Source organism: Centroberyx gerrardi, chromosome 1 (assembly GCF_048128805.1).
Source record: "Centroberyx gerrardi isolate f3 chromosome 1, fCenGer3.hap1.cur.20231027, whole genome shotgun sequence".
In the NCBI taxonomy this organism is placed as follows: Eukaryota; Metazoa; Chordata; class Actinopteri; order Beryciformes; family Berycidae; genus Centroberyx; species Centroberyx gerrardi.
Window position 1 is genome coordinate 1,723,334 of NC_135997.1, and position 21,374 is coordinate 1,744,707.

At 43.0% G+C, this 21,374-nt stretch overlaps 1 protein-coding gene and 1 long non-coding RNA gene across 2 annotated transcripts in view; one reads left to right on the top strand and one right to left on the bottom strand.

The window, feature by feature from the left end:
- Positions 1–21,374, bottom strand: part of LOC139924351 (protein kinase C-binding protein NELL1-like) — a 234,798-nt gene that overhangs the window by 100,909 nt on the left and 112,515 nt on the right. The gene's annotated exons all lie outside the window — the stretch shown is intronic.
- On the top strand, positions 645–2,015 carry LOC144538561 (uncharacterized). The gene is made up of 3 exons (XR_013504359.1): positions 645–765; positions 1,327–1,397; positions 1,867–2,015. It is a non-coding gene; the product is annotated as an uncharacterized LOC144538561 (long non-coding RNA).

Genomic DNA, 21,374 nt, shown 5'->3' on the forward strand with positions numbered 1-21,374 from the left:
TCTATATCCATGGTTAGCCAGCGGATTCACCAACTTAAAAGACTGTTGGTCAATTTTGACAAAAATATAAATGTTTTTCCAAAGGCAATCTGTTGGTTAAGGAGGTGATTTCAACAAATCTATTCTGCCAAAACATCAATGAAAAACCATTGCACGAAAGGCTCAAACTTTAGTCCCGCCCACAAAGGCGCTGATTGGCTAGAGCCGTTGACGAGGGAAACACCAGACTCTGAATCGCTCCACAAAATCTGCAAAGTGTGCCGGACACGATTCAGGAGTCTAGAACCAGGCTAAGTAAGTAGTAAATACTAAATAAACCAATTCTTCGTTTTAAAGGGTCAATGTGTAATATCTGGTCCAGTGCTGGCCTCTATCGTTCAGCGTTGTCATGACAACAACACTCACACTCCGTAGAGCGAGACCATCATCAGCATGGTGGGCAGGTTGGACTGTTTCACAATCAACAACAATCAACCTTCTGTCATGTTTTACCAAGTTCACACATTTTTGTGGTTCGATGGACGCTTGCTGTGATCAGGATCCTGACGTCACCACCATTCTGCTGTCTGTGGGTTTTTGGAACATGTTGAAGGCAGAGCCATATAGAGAGAGAGTTGCGTCATCTCCGTTCTCTCCAATGGACCATTTTTTTTACAGCAATGGCGGATCGCGGAGCCTCTCAATAGTTCCCGGAAGTTAGCGGCTAACACTAGCAGCGCAGTAGAGTTGCAGCGGAATGGACCGTTTGTGATGTACTTTGAAAGGGTAAGATGTTTAAAGAATCAGATTGTATATTATCAGCACATCTGTATCAAATTAACATGTGCATTAAAGCATGTTAGTGGATTATCCCCCTCTAAATTAGTAGATTTAGGGAACGTTAACAGATAACAGATTAGGCTAGGATACTGAATAAAGTTAGCAACACATAACGTTAACCACGAACAGCCTATTAATTATAAATTCCGTTCTCTTAATGCCATTTAATCCAACGTTGTGGAATTAGAGAAAAATACTTCTAAACGTGATTTTTTGCGGGGTGGGGGGAGTTAAATATTAGTTAAATATAACATTGGGGCATGTGTTTGTAGAGTGGTGGGTGGAGGTGGTGAAATGAGGATATCCATTTTGGAGTAAGAGCTAATAATAAAGTTAACGTTACACAATAATAAGGAAGAGAGCTATGTTTGTGATACATCGCTATTGATATGGATTTAGAGTGCATATTTGAGACTTCAAAACAGTAAACAAAAACGTAACTTATGGGTTGAGTGTTTTTAGGCTTTGTGATTCTGTTGACTATTACCTGTCTATATTATGTTGCAGCTCAGCTGATTTTGGATTGATGGCAAAGGGAGAGGGAAGTTGGAGGACCTAAGTGAGATTGAAAACACAAGGTAAGTTTAAAATAGGCCAGCAATTTTGAAAAATGAATCATACTAGGCTAAATGGGGAATCATACTAAATACTAAAAGTATTATACTACAGTATTATATAAGTAATCATACTAAACATGTATTCTATTACTGTATTATATAAGTAATCTTATCTTGTTAGTGTATATTAGTAACCTGCTGTAGGAGCACTGGACATGTATACACTCATTACATATATAAAAGACAACCAAGAACATGAGACAACTTTATATAAATTAATATCACATCAGTAACTGATGCCACTTGTCATACTTTGTTAAACATCAGCAGCAAAAGCTGTTGATGATCACAACTAATGAAGTTCCATAACTTAAGTTGAGGAACAAAGACCACACCTCATCTCCCAAGGCAATTTCCCATCCAAGCCTATATAGGTGTGTCTAACCCTTTCTCCTCTGTCTTTTTCTCCCTCTCTCCCTCTCTCTTTCAGCACAAGAACCACAGGGGGATTCAATGGAGCCTGAAGACTCCCTGCAATGAGACAGCACCCTCACCCTGCACCCTGAGTCTCAACTCCCTGGGTTTTACAAGCCTTTCCCTGTTCCTTATTTTTAATAAACCAAACATTAAGCTTCCCAATGGTATGGTCTTTGTTTGTGAAAAAGTGCAAATGAAGTGTTTGAATATTATTACCTCGCATATTTTTTTGTTGTTGTGATCTTTAGTGATAGTAAGATTGCTCCTGCTGACTTGAGCCAACCATTTTTTTCTCCTCTCCGTGTCAGTGGGGAAACCGTACACTTATTTGTGGTTTCCCTAACATTTGGAAATAAGTGTTTATTATCAAGGATGGTAACCAGTCAGTAACTGTGTCCACTTGGACACGAGACACTTTTTTAATAGTTTTATATTGTTTATCTTCATAGTTTTTATAGTGTGTTATATTGATCTATATTGCCTTCATCTTTTCTGCACCATTTTTATTCTTATTTACCTTATTATTTTACTGTATTATATACCTTATTTCCTGTCATTGTACTGTACACCACTGCTGTGACACCCGAATTTCCCCTAGGGGATCAATAAAGTGCAATCTTATCTTATCTTATCTTAGCTGCTGCTAACCATATATCATTTTATCATCCCCAGCTCCACCCCAGCATCCACCTGTAGGCTCTGATTCTAGGTCTCCCCCGGATTGTCCCTCCCTGGCTGCTCTCTTTGGCTAGCTAGGTGCACGCTTGCAGGGAGTGACAGGATTAGAGCCTAGACGCCATACTAAACTCTGTATATTTGCATTCATTCTCAATAATCTGTTAACGTGAGTTGGCAGACTGAATTATGTTCAAGGTCAATTTGATAGAAAGAAATGCCAGCGCTCATAATGTCCTTTCGTCTTTTTAATACATGGGCAGCTAGATAAAAACTCACTGATGAAGTAGGGATTGACATAAACCACACTAGCTTGTGAAAATACATTCGTACATTTGTACTCCTTTCTCCGAGCGATTGGAGCATCCCCATGCAGCACAGCAAACCATGGTGGAGACTATATGCAAGGACAACACGGAGGAAAGGGCACAGACAACCTGCTTGACATGCTATTCATGTTTCTGAGTTTATTAGAGATTTATTTAATGAATTCATTGCGGTAAATAAATGCATAGTAAAAAGACAAAAGATACATAAAATATATATATTTATATGTGTATAAATATATATGTGTTTTAATGTGTCCTGTCCTGTCTGGATGGGATGTGTTTTAATGTACCCTTTTTAATAAGCAGATTTCTGCTTAAGTCATTAAGATTACTTAGGCCCTCAGTTACCATGGGATTACTGAAACCACCATGAATTAAAGAAATGGTAGAAAATTAATCTAATCTGAATTTTGAAACATTCCTTCCCTTCCCCTCCCTTTAAATATATCAATAAACATTAGGATGCGATTACTCTTGACTACCATACAAGTTTTACTTTTTAAAAAAACATTGATGTAACTACATACACGTCGGTGTGCTATATAAATATTGTATATAAATATTGTAAATCAATGCATTTATTGACTACTAATTACCAAAAATCGCAGTTCTGTCTCTCTGTATTTACGTTTTCAAATTGCCCGCCAAGTACTTCCTGGAACTATCTGAAGCTACGTGAATCACGTGACGATCAAGCATTTTGGACTTCCGTTGACGCAACTCTCTCTCTATATGGCTCTGGTTGAAGGTAAGGAGTCGCTATTTTGTGTGTGAAGTAACTCACACTTCCCCGACGCATAAATGGGCCGGTCCGTTAAAATTTGAGCTGTTTGGAGGATTATATGCATGCCGAATTTACCAGAACACTCTCGGATTAGTAATAAAGTCTTAAATTATAGTTTCCGATGTGTGTTTTTTGCCGATAAGCAAGGCAAAAACAAATTGCCAGATTTTTGAATGGACGTTGGCGTGGTAGGAGGGCCTTCAAACAACAACAAACAACATTAGCCTGGGCCTGCTCCTGTGTTGTGAATGCAGAAATCTCTGCAGCGTGCGCCGGCCGTTCTCTTTGTTTCACTCACTACCATTCAGCAACCTGCTGATATTTAATACTCATATTATGCTTCAGTAAAGCAGAAATATTACACATTTAACCTTTAAGTCCAGTGGATTTTGTTTTCATTTTTTTGAACATACATCAAAAAGCTACAATTATAGCTCATACTGACACGGTGGAAAACCTGGTAAGTGAACAACGGACTTTCACAGGGGAAATTCACACCAGTACACCTGACCTTGCCCTTGCCTTTGACCACTAAATAATTCCGTGCTGGCTTATTTTAATCCTCAGCAGAGTTCAGAGCGGCTCTTATCCATGCAGCCGCCGCGCCGGCTGCAGCTCAGCACACAGACGCATCGCCCTCTTCACTGCAAGGTCACCCACGGGTGAGAAATTGGGCAGATTTCACCGCAGAACTTCAACCTGTTTTCCTCTGGATGATTTCAGCTCCGCAATCTGTTTCCACTTTATCTACAGTATGTGTGTGTGTGCGTGTGGGTGTGTGTGAGGTGTGTGTGTGTGTTCTCTCCATCATCGTGATGTCATGATGAATGGCTGGCCAACAAAGCGGAGGGGAGATGGAGGGAGAGAAGGGGAGAGGGAAAGAGATCCCTCCTCTGCCTTTTTATCGCTCTATTTCATCATGGAAATCACCTCATTTACTCCGAGCACTTCTCCATTCATCCCTTATTGTCACTGACAAAACCCATTTTCTACCAGAGCTAGCGCTGTCGGTGTGTGTGGGAGTCACAGGACCATGCACACACACTCGCACATGAACAGTCGCATTTATAAAGTCACACAATCAAGCGTTAACATCAGCAAACAAACATATTGCTTTGTTGAATACTCGGTTCTGATTGGCCAATAAACACATTCTGATGTCTGTTATTTTGTGAATAATGAACCGCTGGTTCATATCTAGGGTTATCACTGGAGTTGATTTCTAATCAAAAATTAGTGACACCTTGTGCCACAAAGACATGACTCCTTTTATGCTTTCATTTTTTTTAACTTTTCATTTCATTACTTTTCATTTATTCAGAAGGCACCAAACCTCTGATTGCTGGTTAGAGGCTGAACAGCCATCTTACTGGATTTGTTTACGTTTCTATGGTTACAGTCTCAGTCAAACTATAATAAAATCATTTAAAATCAACATTTCATGTCCGATGATTAATGTATTTATTGAGTAGCCATGCAATAAGCAGGATAATGTACAGAGAGATGGTCATTATCAGAAGATAAGCCCCAACTGGGTGAACAAGACCCCGATGTGAAGCGCTGCACATTATCCCTTACGAAACGCATTCACTCAAAATGTGTAAAATGTGTTGCTCTGTTTCCACAGTTCTGTAAACTCGGTTCTTTCCCTCCAACGAGTTTGATATCGCTATTTTAAGCGTAATTTCTAACAGGTAGTTTTTTTTAGCAGTGCGGCAGAAGGCTTGAAATACATCTGCTGAGAATCTAATCAGTGCCTTGCTGTTTTCATTCCATCTCAAGCCAGGAGTCCTTGACTGGGGAGGCTGTGCTCGCTGGTTAATGACATGAATACAATTTATAATTCAGAAAGAACTCTATATGGGTCTAAACAGAAACGTGCGAGAGCGCAGGAGCCTTCGGAGAATAGCAGGAGAGCGGCGGCAGGGCTCTTAGAGTAATCCGACATGACAGCATTCACCTCGGATGATAGAGAGTGGAAGAAAACTATCAAAATGCTTATAAATATCTTATAGAGGCACCAAGGAGAGGCTGGGGGGCGGTTAGGGATACTGTCGGGTGTGTTCCAGTTCTTCTGCAGAGGCGAATGTCACGCTACTCACATGGAAGGCGAGTGCGGTGTGTTTATCAGTTTATCAGCGGATATGTGCACGGGTGTGTGTGTGTGTGTGTGTGTGTGTGTGTGTGTGTGTGTGTGTGTGTGTTCCGGCTGCGGTCCAGCACACGGTTACGGTAGGTGATGATGACAGCAGCCGATTCAGACCAGAGACTGGGAAGCTGGCTGGAGCTTGGCAGCCGGTCACACACTATTGTGGGAGCGCAGGGTATCAGTGCGTGTGCCTGTGTGTGTGTGTGTGTGTGTGTGTGTGTGTGTGTGTGCTTCCACGGCTGAGAGGCAGTGAGTGCTGGGTCTGTGTGAGTGACCAGACCACCAGACCACACCAGACCAGACCGCAGCACACCGAGCGCTCCAGTGCCAAAAAAAAAACAAAACAAAGACTATACGAACACTAAATCCCTGCACCTCCTGGCGCAGGAAAACAACACAACTACAAGGCTTTTGCAGCAAATTGTAACACACTCTCCCACAAGGAAAGCCCCGGGGTCAGATATTAGGAGAATACGCAACACTTGTCAGATATCACCGCTTCACCCCCGAGTGTTGTTCAACAGAAACACAGAGCGGAGCCGGCTGCAGCCAGAGAGACCAGGCAATAAGGGCGAAGCGTCAGAGGATGAGAGCGAACTCTTCAGAGATCTGCTTGGCTTCCCTTCCCATCCCTTCCCTCCTCTCTCTCTGTGTGTGTGTGTGTGTGTGTGTGTGTGTAGGAGAGCTACTCTCCACTGTGGCTGCAGCCTTTGAAGAGCAGCCAGAGTGAAGCAGGCCAGGCCCACTGCTACCCACAATTCACTGGATTCACTGTGAAGTTGCTGTAGGCTGCCTGGATTAGATTAGATTAGATCAGATGAAACTTTAATGATCGCCTTGGGGAAGCTATATATATACAGTATATATACTGTATACACACTACATACATATAAGAACTAGAAGGGCACTCGGAGAGTGCAGACCTCCGCCAAGGCCAATAGTCCAGTCTGCTATGATATGCAAATTTCGTGAGTCAGATCTGGATCCGTTTCAAAATGTAATGGGTTCTTCCTTGGCCCATGCTACACCCTTCCACCAAGTTTCATGAAAATCGGCCCAGTAGTTTTTCCGTAATCCTGCTGACAAACAAACAAACAAACAAACGGCACCGAAAACATAACCTCGTGGCGGAGGTAATAAGATGAATAGAGGATACTGAAGATAATACAACAAGGAATTATAGCAATGAAACATACTGAGAATAATACAACAAATGCTAAATAAATAAATAAACTGAAACTGTGCACTGGCCTGACTTTACTACTGTCAGTTGGTGGAAACAAAATGTGTAGCACCATCTACAACAGCTAAGTGGCAGCCACTCTGACTGCCACCTACTGACACACACACACACACACATACACACACACAGTTTTTCCTCATTAATATGCAAATATATGCAGCAATGTAATCAGATCACCTGCTCTGGAGTTATTGTGTTCGCACGAATGTCTCTACACAGACAGACAGACAGACAGACAGGCAGACAGGCGTCACCATGACAACATAATGTCCCGTCCCGCATAATATAAAGCAAGTGCAATTGCAATTCAAGCGATGTGATGTAGAATTTTGATTAGGAGACTTGATGAATGCTGAGTAGTTATTTTGTTGTATTTAACTTATAACTTACTTGAGAAGAAACCACATTAACCCCATTTCAGCGTCGCTCCATTGGCTTCAGATTGATTTTAGAATAGATTTTAAGATTTTATTGATTACCTATGAGGCAGTAAACTCTTAACCCCTTATGTGCAGCGGCGCACCCTCAGGTCTTCACAACAAGCTCTTTTTTCAGGTCCTGAGTCTTCATCATTTATTCTATTTTATTTTATCTTTTTATGTATTTTATTCTATTTTATTTTATCTTTTTATGTATTTTATCAGTTATTTTACATTGTTTCCTTGTTGTCACTGTCTAAGCAATTTGTGACCATGTGCTATAAATAAAGTTATTATTATTTTTATACCACTACAATCTAAAATTTAGCATCCGTAGAGTAACCTACTTATCCCATCCGAGGCTCCAGCAGCAGAGTGTGCGGCAGCCTGTGGTCGAGGCGACTCTCCTGCAGGCCGGACTGAGCGCTGCGTCACCGGGACTCCGGCAGCTCCGCCTGACAAAGACTCAATCTGCAGCCGGACTCCGGCAGCACAGAGAGCGATAGCATCTCTCGGGTTCGCAGAAGGACAGCGGGTCAGGCAGCGGCGCTCAAGGACAAAATGAAAAGAAAAGGCCGAGAATAAAGAACGCCCCGTCCAATCAGGCGGCCGCGTCGGCTCCTCGCCGCTAATCCCGCCGTTCGCTCGGTGTTTTCCTGAACCGGTATCGGCCTCTACATTGTGTGTGTGTGTCCCCTGCCTTAATGGAATGGTCTTTTTGACTTTGATGGTACATCTCAGAGGATTAAACGTCTCCCGGAGGATTGGGAGCGCTCCTTTCTCTTTAAATCTCTCCCCTGCCGGGCCCGGACCAACCAGACACATTATTGATCACAGGAGGTTCCCACCTCAGCTTGCAGCCTCATTTAGAGCAGCTTCATCGTTTCCAGATGAAACACACAACAGCAGCCTCCTGCGGATTGAACCTGAGGCATGCTGCTCCCCTTAAACCCCCCGACTCACTCTCCGTTTCTCTCATCCACGTCCGCGATCTCATCAATCTCTCCCCCTCCCCGCTCTCTTAAAGGCCTTTCTTCTTCTCTCACGACAGTATCCTGTAAATCAGCTTCCCACCTCTGTCTTCTTCTTCCCTCTGTATGAGAGCACAACTCGTAAACACAGAGACAGACGTCCGGGCTGGAAGACAGGCCGTGAAAAGAGCTTTGTCTCAGAGTTAACACATACCAAAGATGACCTCAGATAAAACACCGCAGCTGCCCACGCCATTTTAATAAGGGCAATATATCCTCATTATCAAATGCCCTCTTGGAGCCCAAAGAGATAATTAGGCTCCTTAACTCCATTCAGCCCCATCAGCTCCTCATTAGGATCATCAATAAATGTGTCAATCACATACTTGGATGCAAGCACTTGCACACAGTATGTTTTCACACCGCAGGAGGAAGCGACTACTTCTAGATCGCGAAGGAACCCATTCCCCCTGAGCCAAGCACAGATAGACTCTCTCATTCCCATCCTGATCCACATCCACACATGATTTCACATGCCATTACTAGGCCACGAAGCTGGCATCCGTCCCCTATCGACCTCTCCGAGTGTGTCAGAGCATCCGCACATCAAAGGATGAAAGAGGAACTCATTTCAAAACATCTCCTGCCACCATTTTCTCAAGCCTTCTGCCTCGCTCGCAAACCTCACAGCTTCCTTTCTTGTGCGAACAGCCATAATTTCACATCGCCTTTGTCTAAAGTTTAAATCAGAGAGCGCGCTGACATGTCACATTCTCATTACGAGGCGGTGAGAATAACACAGCGGAGGTAACACGGCGGCATGAACTGTTTAGAGGAACAACAGAGCAGAACTAAAACAGAGGCAGGCGGCAAACAAACACAGCCCAGCCCAGCAACGCGTGATGCATGGATAATGAGGACAGACCTAACACGCTCACATTTGTTCTTTTTTTTTAACCAAGCAAAATGATGGAAATTATGGAGATTACTGTGTACGTTTTAGAAACGGAAGCAAATGTCAAGGGGAAACAAAGAAAACAAACACAAACAAAAACAAAACGTATGCCATTTTTGAAAAATAAACGGCCATTTCTCCGTGCCTGGTACTGTGAATTATACGCTGCAGTTTCCCTTTTGAAATTGCCTCTAAATGTACTGTACATGTTTGCCTATGTTTCCACTGGATGATTGGTAAGTGGTCCATTATGGTGTGTGTGCAGCCGCGGACAAATCCATTTACCATTGTTGGATAATGAGAGCTGAACAGAAGGATTCCCTCTACTGTTCTCCACACCTTGCCATCCATACTCCAGAGCTCTGTGCGTGTGTGTGTGTGTGTGTGTGTGTGTGTGTGTGTGTTTTGGGGGGGGGGCTAATGCAGCGACAGGGTTATGGAGATGGAGGAGCATATGGAGGAGCGCTGTAGGGGGACTGATGATGGTGAACTTGTGGTTTCTCTCAGTGCCACCGTCATCGAGAGGTAAATTCAGGTCGGTGTTACTTCTTTACTCTTTACCGATTGTGTCTGTCTGAGTAGTATCTAATTACTAAAAATAAGTTCTCACACAACTCCCACAATCCTCAGAACGAACTGCATATACATCATTGCTGTGAATGTGCTGTGGTACTGGATATGTACTGGATACTTCAACTTCAGACTTCAAGATTACAAGGAATGTGTCGTTCTTTCCCAATATCCATATCCATACTGTACTCATGTATCACCATGAGAGTTATATATTTAAATGTGTTGTATATTTTAAATTTATTGTATATTCAAATTGTATTTTTAGAGTTTATGTTTTTACTTGTTTTATTCAATATTTTATTGTTTCTACTTGATGTACTTGAACTATACATTCAAATTCTCCCTATTTTATCATGTACTCAGGTCTCACTTGCAAATGAGATCTCGATCTCGATGTGAGATCAATGTGAGATCTCATTTGCAAGTGAGACCTGAGTACAGTGTATATATATATATATATATATATATATATATATTACAAGCAAACCAGGTCTTGTAAACAAAAGTCACATGACTCACAAGTAGCTTGTTTATTGGACAGAGTTTTGGTGACCTGTCATCCTGCAGGTTAGAGATTTTGGCAGCGAGGGAGTCAAAACAAATCCGATTACAGTCGCTGTAACTTTAGCTCAGCATGACGGACTTGTCTGTCTCTTCTTCTCTGGTGTTCATACTAGTTAAGAACACATGAAGAAATAGCTGAATATAAGCATCAGTCCAGACTGCTAGCTATCAGTAACTGCTGGCTATGTCTCCTTCTACCCATGATCCCTTGCGTTTTGGGGTGGTTTCCTGCAGTTGGTTGGATTATGTTCTCACTCCTAACAAACCGCACCGCAGTTCTCTTGTTGGAGGACTGAGACTCGCATTTCCAGGCGTCTTGGTGTCGTTATTTGGTGCAAACTGAGTCTGAACGGCATTGATCTCACCTGGCCAAAGGAACCGAACTAAAGGAGGAAACGCTCCGCAGTTCGATTAAACCGCTCCAACACGCAGCCTTAGACTGGACAGTTTATGGCTTGAAAAGAATCCTTTATTAGTCTTGAGGGTTTGGCTCAGAGGACAGAACTGATAAGAAAAGTGGCAAGGCTGAAGATTTGAAGAGCTGCATGACCAGAGGAGGCTGTTACCTTCGCAAGTGCCATCATCTTCTATCGCTCTCAGTGCAATGTGACATTTTTTTCCAAAAAGCTCTATTCACATGCAGTCACAGTCAGCCGGCTGCTCCTTGAATCTGCAACTGAGGCAGGCGGACACACTCAAATAGATGCAGACACACACACACACACACACACACACACACACACACACACACTCACACACACAGTAGAAGAGGACCATCCACAAGCACCGAGAGAGGGAGGGAGCGAAATAATCTACTACCTACACATTAAATACATGCGGTAAAAGACAGGGAGATGGCGGGTGTTAGATATCAAAAGAAAAAAAGGAGGTGTATTGTAATTATGGAGAGGAAGCAGGGAGAAGAGTAGGATGAGAATAGGAGGTGTGAGGATTTTCTTGGTTGGATGGAAGGCAAATGGAAAAAGAGAGTATAATAAAATAAAGATGGAGGTGTAGATGAGTGGGAGCAGGAGGGGAACTGGCAGAGAGAGGAGATATCCTTGAGAATTGAGAGAGGCAGATGCAGCAGACTTTGCTGCAGTAGTCTGAATCATTCATCCTCCTTTAGTTTTTATGGCAATCTCAGTAAACATTGGCCCTGTGTTCTGTCAGAGGAGCTGCTGTCTGCAGCAGCATGTGAACGCTATTGAGAGATGACGGATGGTAAAGAACAACACTCTTCTCTCTTTCCTTCCTCCCTTCTCTTTCTCTTTCTTTTTATCTGTCTCTCTCTCTCTCACACACACACACACACACACACACACACGTACACCTGCTAGTCGAAGGTTATGAAAGTTTCAGGAGCTCAGCAGGAAGTACTCACCATGGCCTGAAACTCAGTCAAGGTTGACCGTTTTCTGTCAGGTGTTTACAAGGCAGTTGAAAACAACAGGGCAAGGCATCCGAATTGATGCAATATGCATTATACTCCATATATATTTCATCTGGTGAAACAGTTATAAAAGCCACGTGCACGCTTGAGAACCGCGCATGCCGCCGCTGTTCGACACGGCTCACAGCTGCACTATGTGGAGATCAGAACCCCCCCCACCCCCACCCCCACCCTTACACCCCCTCCCCCTCCCCCCGTCTCTCCTGAGCCGCTCTCTGCCTCTCAAGGTCAGCGCCACCAGGAAAATTAAACATTAACGGAGATTACCATTCCACAGCTAAAATCAGCAGAGGCTCCTTGGCCTCCCGCAGAGGACATGTGACAAGTGACATCGCCGTCACCCCCCCCCCCCTCAACCTTCACCCCCCCACCCCCACCCGACACACACACACAACCTGTCAACAGACCTGCCAAAGCAGCCCACAGCAGCCCAGCACAGAGACACACGCAGCATCTATCATTCAGTGGCTTGGCTGCTTGCTGCATCCCACACTGAGATGACTTACTGTGTTATCAGGGTAAAAAATTCAGAGAGCATTGTTTTGCCCCGCAGATCTGATTTTTATTTTGGTTCTTTTCAGGGGCAGTTTAATGAACTATAAAAGAATATAAAGAAAAGATTCACCGGAGCACACGGACAGTTCAGCCTTTTATTGAAGATGCAAAGACTAACGATGCTACTGTATCTTCATCAGAGTCATCCTGCATCTTCATCCTTGACTCTGAAACGTTCGTCTTTGCACCTTCAGGCTAAACTGTCTGTGTGCCCCAGTGAATCTTTTCTTTATTTTTGCTGCTATGTCCTGCTCCTGAGAAGCTCCGGACTGCTTGTTTTTCTTCCAAAGAAGCTGATGCCCGCTGGAATCTCCTAGTTGGTATAAAAGAATATGTTTGTATTGCATACTGGCAGATAAACAGTCAGTTTGTACCACTAAGATTTGTTGTGACTTCTTTCCCACTGCTGGAAACTGGCAGCAGGTCTTACAGAAGAGGACGGTGCCATTTTCCCCTCTCTGTCCCCAACCAGTCCATCTTCACCCTCCATTGTTTTTTATGATATTGCGGTGGTTTGTGTTGGCTGGTATTTTCTTCTCCTGCTGGCTGCGCGGAGGCAACATTTTCTCCTGCTTCAGGCTGCGTACTCGCTTGTTTTCTGATCAAAATCCGCTTCATTTTTCTCTGCCAGAACACACTGGAGAGAATCGCCCGGTCACAGACTCCCACAGATCACCTACGGTGGCCCACGGGGGACAGTAGTCCACATTCATGCATGAGTATTTGACAACTCAATGAATAAAATGGGAACTGGGTGAATTGTAAAATTTGGAATTTCACGGGCATTTTATGAACTTTCAATGGTACTTTTGCCCCGAGTCTCTGTTAATTTCTGACCCTGCTGTGTCGTCTCTAACTCGAGCACTGAAGTTGCAGTCATGTCCTGACTGAAGGAAAAGCTGTGATTATATATTTAAACTAGTTGTTCTCAGCATTGCTGAGATTGTAGGGATGGCATGGCGTTCCAGCTAAGAAAGACAGAGAATAACATGAAAACCACTGCCTGTCTTCTGTGGTGAGGGGAATTATTTCCCACTCAAGTCCACAGAAACAAAGAAAATTCCCACACACACAGTCATCTCTGCATCAATTTATTTTTGTTTCAGTCATATGACTTTTCTGAGGATGTCGTCTTTTTTCCTGTGGACATGATGGTCCAGCTAATCCATAATCTATAAGAAAACATAATAATAAAATAACATTAAAACAAAACAAAGCAGCGCCTCGTCTCCCCTGCTTAACACTTGTTTTTGCTCACTCTTTCAGAAGGGCCATATTCTGGGAATTCAGAATTTCCTAGATTTACTGTATATAGGAATGTGATTATGGATATTTAATGGGGAGGCTATCGCAGTATGATTGGGTTTGAGAGGTTAGATTTAAATCATCACATTTTAATCTTCCTGTATTTTTTCCTGCTGGTTCAGATTAGCTCCAGTTAATGCGTCACACCTGGCCTTGGTTTGAACTGATGCAGCTTCTGGAAAGCCTCCACTCAGCAGGTTTTCTACCAATTTGAAAAGCATTATGAAGCACACCTATCCTGAGACACAGTACAATGGAAAACAAATTCACAAAAAGCTGAATTGTGAGTAATATGGGACCTTTAAACTTCCGGGAATTTCAAATCAGAGCCATGACAGACTGAATAATTCATGACCTGCTGGTCGCTCAGGTAAACAGAGAGACTGAGACTTCTTGCACATTTTGTTGTGCTGTGAAGTGATGTTGAACACATATTTGACTTCTGACTTTATTTGAATTTTATATTCTCATAACAAGTGAAAACTAGCTTAGTGCTAGTTTCAGGCTGTTTTGTCTGTGAAGCTGACCAAGATAACAGCTCTAAGTATCACACCTAAGTAAATCAATTGTACATTCACAATTTCCAATAATTCCCAACATCTATGCTAAGCTGATGACATCATCACACAAACAACAGAAATCCAGAAGACCCGAGGCGACCTGCTAAAGCCAAATAACTGATTTTAGTCTGAGAGGGGGTGAATCTTGAAGTGCAGCACATCCACATTGCATCCCCCTAAAAAAGAATCAACAAACTCTCTCCATTTCTCTCTCTCTCTCTCTCTCTCTCTCTCTCTCTCTCTCTCTCTCTCTCTCTCTCACACACACACACACACACACACACACAGCTGCCCTTGAATGTCTTTCCACAGTTGTTTCAAACTGAACCACCACTGTAAGTGGCTCGCTTAAAAATAGGAAGATGCACACAAAACAACAGCTCTAAAGCAAACGTAAGTTGTGGGAGCAAGATATGCAATTCTAGAGTGACTTTGTGCTGATTACACTTTCATTTAAAGATAGCAAATTTGAATAAGGACATGAACTAACTAAAGGTGAACAGGTAGCACACACATAGATTTTGGCCATGTCAACAAAATTGCTAACGTTTTGGCCTCGTGGCCTTCATCAGAGCATGAAAGAAAATGGAGGAAATACCTTTTGTATACAGGTGTTGGCAGGTGATTGGCTTACAGGGTCACATGGTAATTCTTTCAACAAGGTCCAATAAACAGCATCCTTTCTAACAACATGACAATGACTAAAGCAGGTGAAATGACACACAACTTAACATGCCATTTCACCTGCTTTAGTCATTGTCATGTTGTTAGAAACCTTTGAACAGAAACCTCTATTTACCTTTGGGTATTTTATGTTGGAACATGGCTGGTTTAGCACCACAAACAAATACTGGGTTGGTGCATCCTTCCATCGCTCCATAAACTATTGTTTCTCACCACAACACACTGACAATGAGGTGAAAGCAGCCGCTCACTTGTAGCTGAAAAAGCTCGTCAATACCATCAACACTAGCCAAGTAGCCAGAGACACCGCATGGAGTCGTTTTTTGGCCTGGCCTTGGCTTCTCTCCCCGCAGAGCCAACAATCAGCCAACCGCTCCACACAGCCTCAGCTGCTAAAATTAAATGAACTGGATGGAGGTTAAGACAAGACCGGGACCACCAAACTGGCTCAGTCATTTCTCCATTTAGTTTTTTTCTGCCACTGGAAGTGAGAGACGTGCAGTGGGGATATGGGCTCTGATTGGTCGATTGATGCCGGACACGATGCCCCCATAAAATGACGACCTACACCAAACCCAACACATAGAAGAACGCCACTACAAGTCACTCGCTTAAAAATGACTGGTATTTTCTTTGGACTATGATAGGATATAGTACTTTGTGTAGATGCAAGTCAAAAAAAACAAAAACAAAAAACACATAACTGCAACTATTTTGTAGCACAGCAACATGTGCAAAAGATCAGGGCACGCATAAACCTTGCAAGCATTAAACCGTAGTATGACTCTTTTATGGATCCACATCATGAATAAGTGAATAAGATTTGGGCATCTTTGTTCTGCTCTTCCACACTCTATCAAGAAGCGGGGTTATAAAAAGTGAGTGGGAGTTTATTTAGCCTCTTCACCGAGCTGAAATCTCCTCGCTAACACCCGAGTCTCTGGAGCTTAATGCAGAAGGTGAGGTGAAGTCAGTCAGTCTCCCCCCCCCCCCCCCCGGTCAGAATGAGCTCTAATAAGTCCAGCGGTGATGGGATCTTTGCACACTCGAATGCATATTAGTGTAGGATGTCACGCCCACACAGCTTACAGAGATATTGCCTTAGATAATAGCGAGGCTGCTGCACTGACACGTCCAAGACTTACCCAGCACGCTCTGCCCTTAATGAGAGGTGATGAAACATGACTGCTCACCACTGCTAAACAGAAATTAAAGCTGATGGTTGATGACTGTATCACACAGGCTTCCACCAACAGACTGAAGCCACCGATATTTAGCTTCATCGTTTCCATTTGCAAGCCCAAAAATTACTAAATATTCAGTATTTACCCTTGAATTAGATTCTTTGCAGGGTGGAAACAGCATTTCGACCATCATGGGACACTAAAACTCTCCATGCCAGCTATTGAATAGTAGGGGAAACTCTAGGATATTAGGCCTTTAAGTGAAGAAATAATTCACACAAAAAAATACATAATTGAACAATTAAATGAATAAAGAAAATGCACAAAGAAATTCAAATTCCACTGCAGGTTTTCCAGCCTGTTTCTGTGTAGCTGTGCTCAGGAGGAACTCTGTCATATCAGAGCTGGACAACACTGACCGGGCCGATATGAAAAATGTAATAAAAGCCAAATAGTGGGCCAATATATCGGTCTAACCCTACTATCCCATTAATATGTCTGCCACCTCTGAGCAGAACATCTTCTTCAAGGAGAATACCAGTGTCATTTACAGTTTTAGCTCATTTTCTACCATCTCGTTTTCATTTCCCCCAATCATTTTCCAATTCATGGCGTAATTAGATTTTTTTAACATTTACTCATTTTTCACCTATATTAAAATACAAACTTTAGGGAGTCAAACCTAGCTTGAAATGAACTGCTGTACCCGGCGAACAAAGATGGCAATAATGTGACAGTAAAGTTTTAGAGCGGAACGTAACGCAGCGCCGAGATGAAAACACTCGACTCAGCTCAATGAAATGAGGAGAAAACAGAAAGTTTGACCGAACCGAATGGATTCTCTCGCTCTGCGGAAGTTTGTTTTTCATACTGGAGAAGAATGAATGGCAGCAAATGTCTTCTTCTGAAGGAGGAGAACGAGCGCTGATATCTGCATCTACGCTGACTGTGTGCAGAACCAGAGAGGAAGCTGGATCATCAACAACAGTATTCTCCTTTAAGGCGGATAGATGCTAAAACAATGCAGTGTATCCAACCTGATTGCTTGTTTGTGACAGTAAGACAAGGTGTTAACGAATGTTAAAGACAAGTGTTTTGGGAGCTTGTTTGCTGCTGTTGCTGCTGCTGTGTGTGTATGTGTGTTTATGTGTGTGTGAGCTGCCGTGTTAGGGTGTGAAAGCGAGAGCTGCTGTTCTCTTCCCCTCTCTAATTAGACCTGGAAAAGATAAATTGGACACACAGCAACAGAGGAGAAGAGGAGACAGCAATCCTTCCTCTCATCTCTAGAGTTCTTGCTTAATTATCATCGTCTAAATCAACTAACACTTTGATGAACGCACCCGCTGTCTCAGCGAGGTGAAAGGCTCGACAGTGAATCATAACACACATTACATGAACCTGACAGCAAACATGTATATACGCACAGGGATAGTAGCTCTGTGCTCCAAATACCTTCAAACTAGGTCAATCACTTAACACGGTTTGCAACAGCTAGGAAATACCGACTGAAATAGCGAGGGATGAACCAGGAGGGAAACATAAAAATCCTGTCAAACCCTGCTAGTCGTTTCCCTTCCAATCAGCCTTCATCTGATGACGCATCGCTGAAGGTGCTGATTACTTATTTAGAAGGCGTTAATAATGCAACGCATGTGCTTTTGTGAAATGTAAACAAAAATTCTCAGTGAAATGCTTGTCTGCACAGTCAGAGGCATCTTTGACTTTCTGTTAGCAACTTTGCAGCTGTCGTTATCACAAAATTAAAGGTTTTGGTGGAATCTCAGATGCGATCGCAACAAGAGAAATGATGTTCGCTCTGTCGTCTCTTATCTTCCGCAAACCTGGAGAAGATGGGAGTCTTCCTCAAAACGTTTCTGGAACTGTTTGGCACATATTAACTCGCAGCCCGGTCTCATGAAATTTCATGAAATGAGCATGATGTTTAAAATGCAAATAACGAGCTCTGCACATGAAAAGTGAGGGAAGGGAAATCCGTTTCCCCAGCAGGAACGGATTAGGTGGAGGAGACATGACTGGAAACAGGAACTATGTTTGACATTGAAAGTCAGGGTGTGGAGGTCGGGGGGCGGGGGTGGAGGGGGGGCGACGACCCGGGTTCAATTCCCAACTCACGACAACAAGTTTTAAATCAAGTTTTCAAGTTTCAATCAAGGAGTCAAGTTTTCTATTTCAGCAAAGGGGTTTTTCCTATTTCACCAAAACCTTAAAGAAAATGGTTAGCTGCCTAACCTTAACCAGTTTTAGATGCCTAACCCAAACTTTAACCTTAACCTTAACCAAAGTTGGTTTACTTGCCTAAACTAAACTTTTAGCTAATCTCCTCACAGGATGAACAGCGAAAATGGCGTCTCCAATTCCTGCTGTTATCACATAATCCTTTTGTGGCGGAGGAATGAAATCTTCACATTATTCCTGTTCACAGCAGGTAATCTGCGTTTCAGAGCTGAATTTTTTTCAAACTCGTTGGGGAGAACTGGTTGTAGCACGGACCCTTATTGGTGTTACACAGGAAGTTGAAACTTGAGCAGATGTCACTTCCTGACAAGGAATTCCCTGCAGAAAGTCAACACTGTGCTTTTTGTGTTTGTGGAGTTATGGTCAAAAACGTGATTTTCATTTAGGTAAATAAAATATTGAAACCGGAGGTGTTTTTTGTCTTTGTCATAGAGTATATTTATTTAATGCTGCAAACTTATGTCATATGCCATAAACATGTGTTGTAAAGTGAACTGTTTTGTGGTCTGTTTTGACCAGCGCTACATTTGTCCCGAAAGTAGAATTGCACAGCTTCTCTTTTCAGTCTGATGACGTTTGATGTATTGATCCGTGGGACAAAATGATTGTTTGTATTGGTAGGCCACGTGTGTATGTTGTCCACGTTAAAATAATGTAACTCTAGGTGACTCTATCTTGTGCTAGAGTCGTCCCGGTTCTCCCCTACTGGAGAAAAACAAAGCAGCGTTTACATGCGTAAAGCAATCGCTGCTGACCAGACTCCAGTCCAGGTCTGATCCAGGTTAAGCTGTTTACATGAACCTTTGATACCCTGCGATTCAGTCTCTCTCCGCCGCCATGAATAAACCAGTTAACAGAATATTCCTGTCCACACACACACACACACACACACACACAAACACACACTCAGTCCACAAGCAAATAAGTATGAAAAGCTGCGGCCGCCAGCTCTCTTCTTTGACTGAGCAACAGTAGCTTACTGTTATTACAGGAGAAAGGAAAGATGATCCCTCTACTGCTCACCACCATCCTTTTTGTTGACATCAAACTGTACCCATAATGCTGTACGAGTCTGTGTTTGCACAGATGGCAAAAAGTGAAAGCCGTAAGATGTTTCCATGCCACATAGTAACCAGTTTAATATGGGATTTAAGCCATTTTAACCGGGTTTCTCATCATCAGAGTCAGAGCTGACGAAGGTGACTCTAACCCAGTTATGACGTCCCAAGTCAGTCTCAAGTCTTGAGGCACAAGTCTCAAGTCAAGTTTCCAGTCTAAATGTAGATTATCAAGTAAAGTCCAAGTCAAGTCCATGTCATTAATGTCAAGTCTCAAGTCTTAATGTAAAACACCAAGAGCAAATCCAGAGTCCAGTATCAATTTAATATCTTAAAGAAAACTAAATATCTAGGACTTTTCAATGCAATATGGTTTTAATAGGATAAAAACTTGGTAAGAGCATCATGAGTTTGATTTCTATAATCAGTTTCAACTTCAATAAATTCAATCATTCCATACAAATTCAGAAAACAGAATTTAAATTCAGTCGTCTGCTGGAACAAATCTCATCACTTTCAATCTGAGTCATTTACACAAACACAAGATCTCAAGTCAAGACTTTAGAAACCTTTTCAAGTCATCAAAGTACAAGTCAGAGTCAAGTCCCAAGTCACCAGAACCCAAGTCAAGTCAAGTCTCAAGTCTTCTCTTCATGCATCAAGTCAAGTCTCAAGCAATTAAAACTGTGACTCGAGTCCAAGTCATGTGACTCGAGTCTCCAGCTCTGATCGACTTAAAACCAGGTGACTTTAGGGTTACGGACAGAATGTGAATGCTGCCACTGACTTCATTTCATCCACAGAAGAAGAAATGGTGTGCGTGTGTTCGCTTTAATAACAGCTGGGTGAGCGGAAAGAGAGAGCAAGACAGAGACAGAGACAGAGAGAGAGAGAGAGAGAGAGAGAGGGAGAGGGGGAGGGGGATCAGGTTAAACTAAGCTAAGCAGGGTGATGTGTAAAATGAAAGGCTGCCTGACCCCCCACGCCCCTCCTCCTCTGGTCTGACTCAGGCTGGATGTGGGAACAAGCATTAGCGCCAGATGACAGCCACGCCGTTGTTCTGCCTGTGATTAATAGCCTGATAGCTCCCCGCGGCGAGGCTCGGCGGACGGAGCGGCCTCTCAGGTGGGGCCGTGTGATGTGAGCATCCCTCTGTGATTATATATCCTGCGTGTCGGCAGATAAGAAACTGTTTAACCTTCTGCCAATCACTGCCGCAGACGTTATTTGGTTTTCTTCTCAACGTTAAATTGGGAGCAATTCTGCAAGCGCCGCTCCGAATCTCATATCTCACTCCATAAAGCAGAGGTTTCGGGAAGACAAACTTTGGTTTCCATTTCATTGGAAATTAATAATCTGCAGCAAGGTGCAGCAGGTTCTGCCTGTGACAGAATTTAATGTCTACAGACAAAATAAAACCCTACTCAAGTGTTAACATCACATTGCTTACTCAATCGTTTTACTGTTTTTGGTCATATCAGCTTTTGAGCGTGGCTTTAATTTTTTATTACAGTGCGTTTCCACTGTGCAGCACCGTGGCTCAGCGGTTAGAGGGTCGGTTTCAGGGTTCGGGCCTTTCTGTGTGGAGTTTGCATGTTTCCACTGTGTTCGCCTGACAGTCCAAAGACATGCCAGTCACATGGATTGGAGACTAAATGTCCCATAGGTGTGAATGAGAGCGTCTGTCTATCTGTGTTCGCCCTGCGGACTGGAGACCTGTCCTGCCTGGAGCCAAGTGCATGCTGGGATAGGCTCCAGCCCCTCTGTGACCCTAAATAGGAATAAGCGGGTAAAGACAATGAAT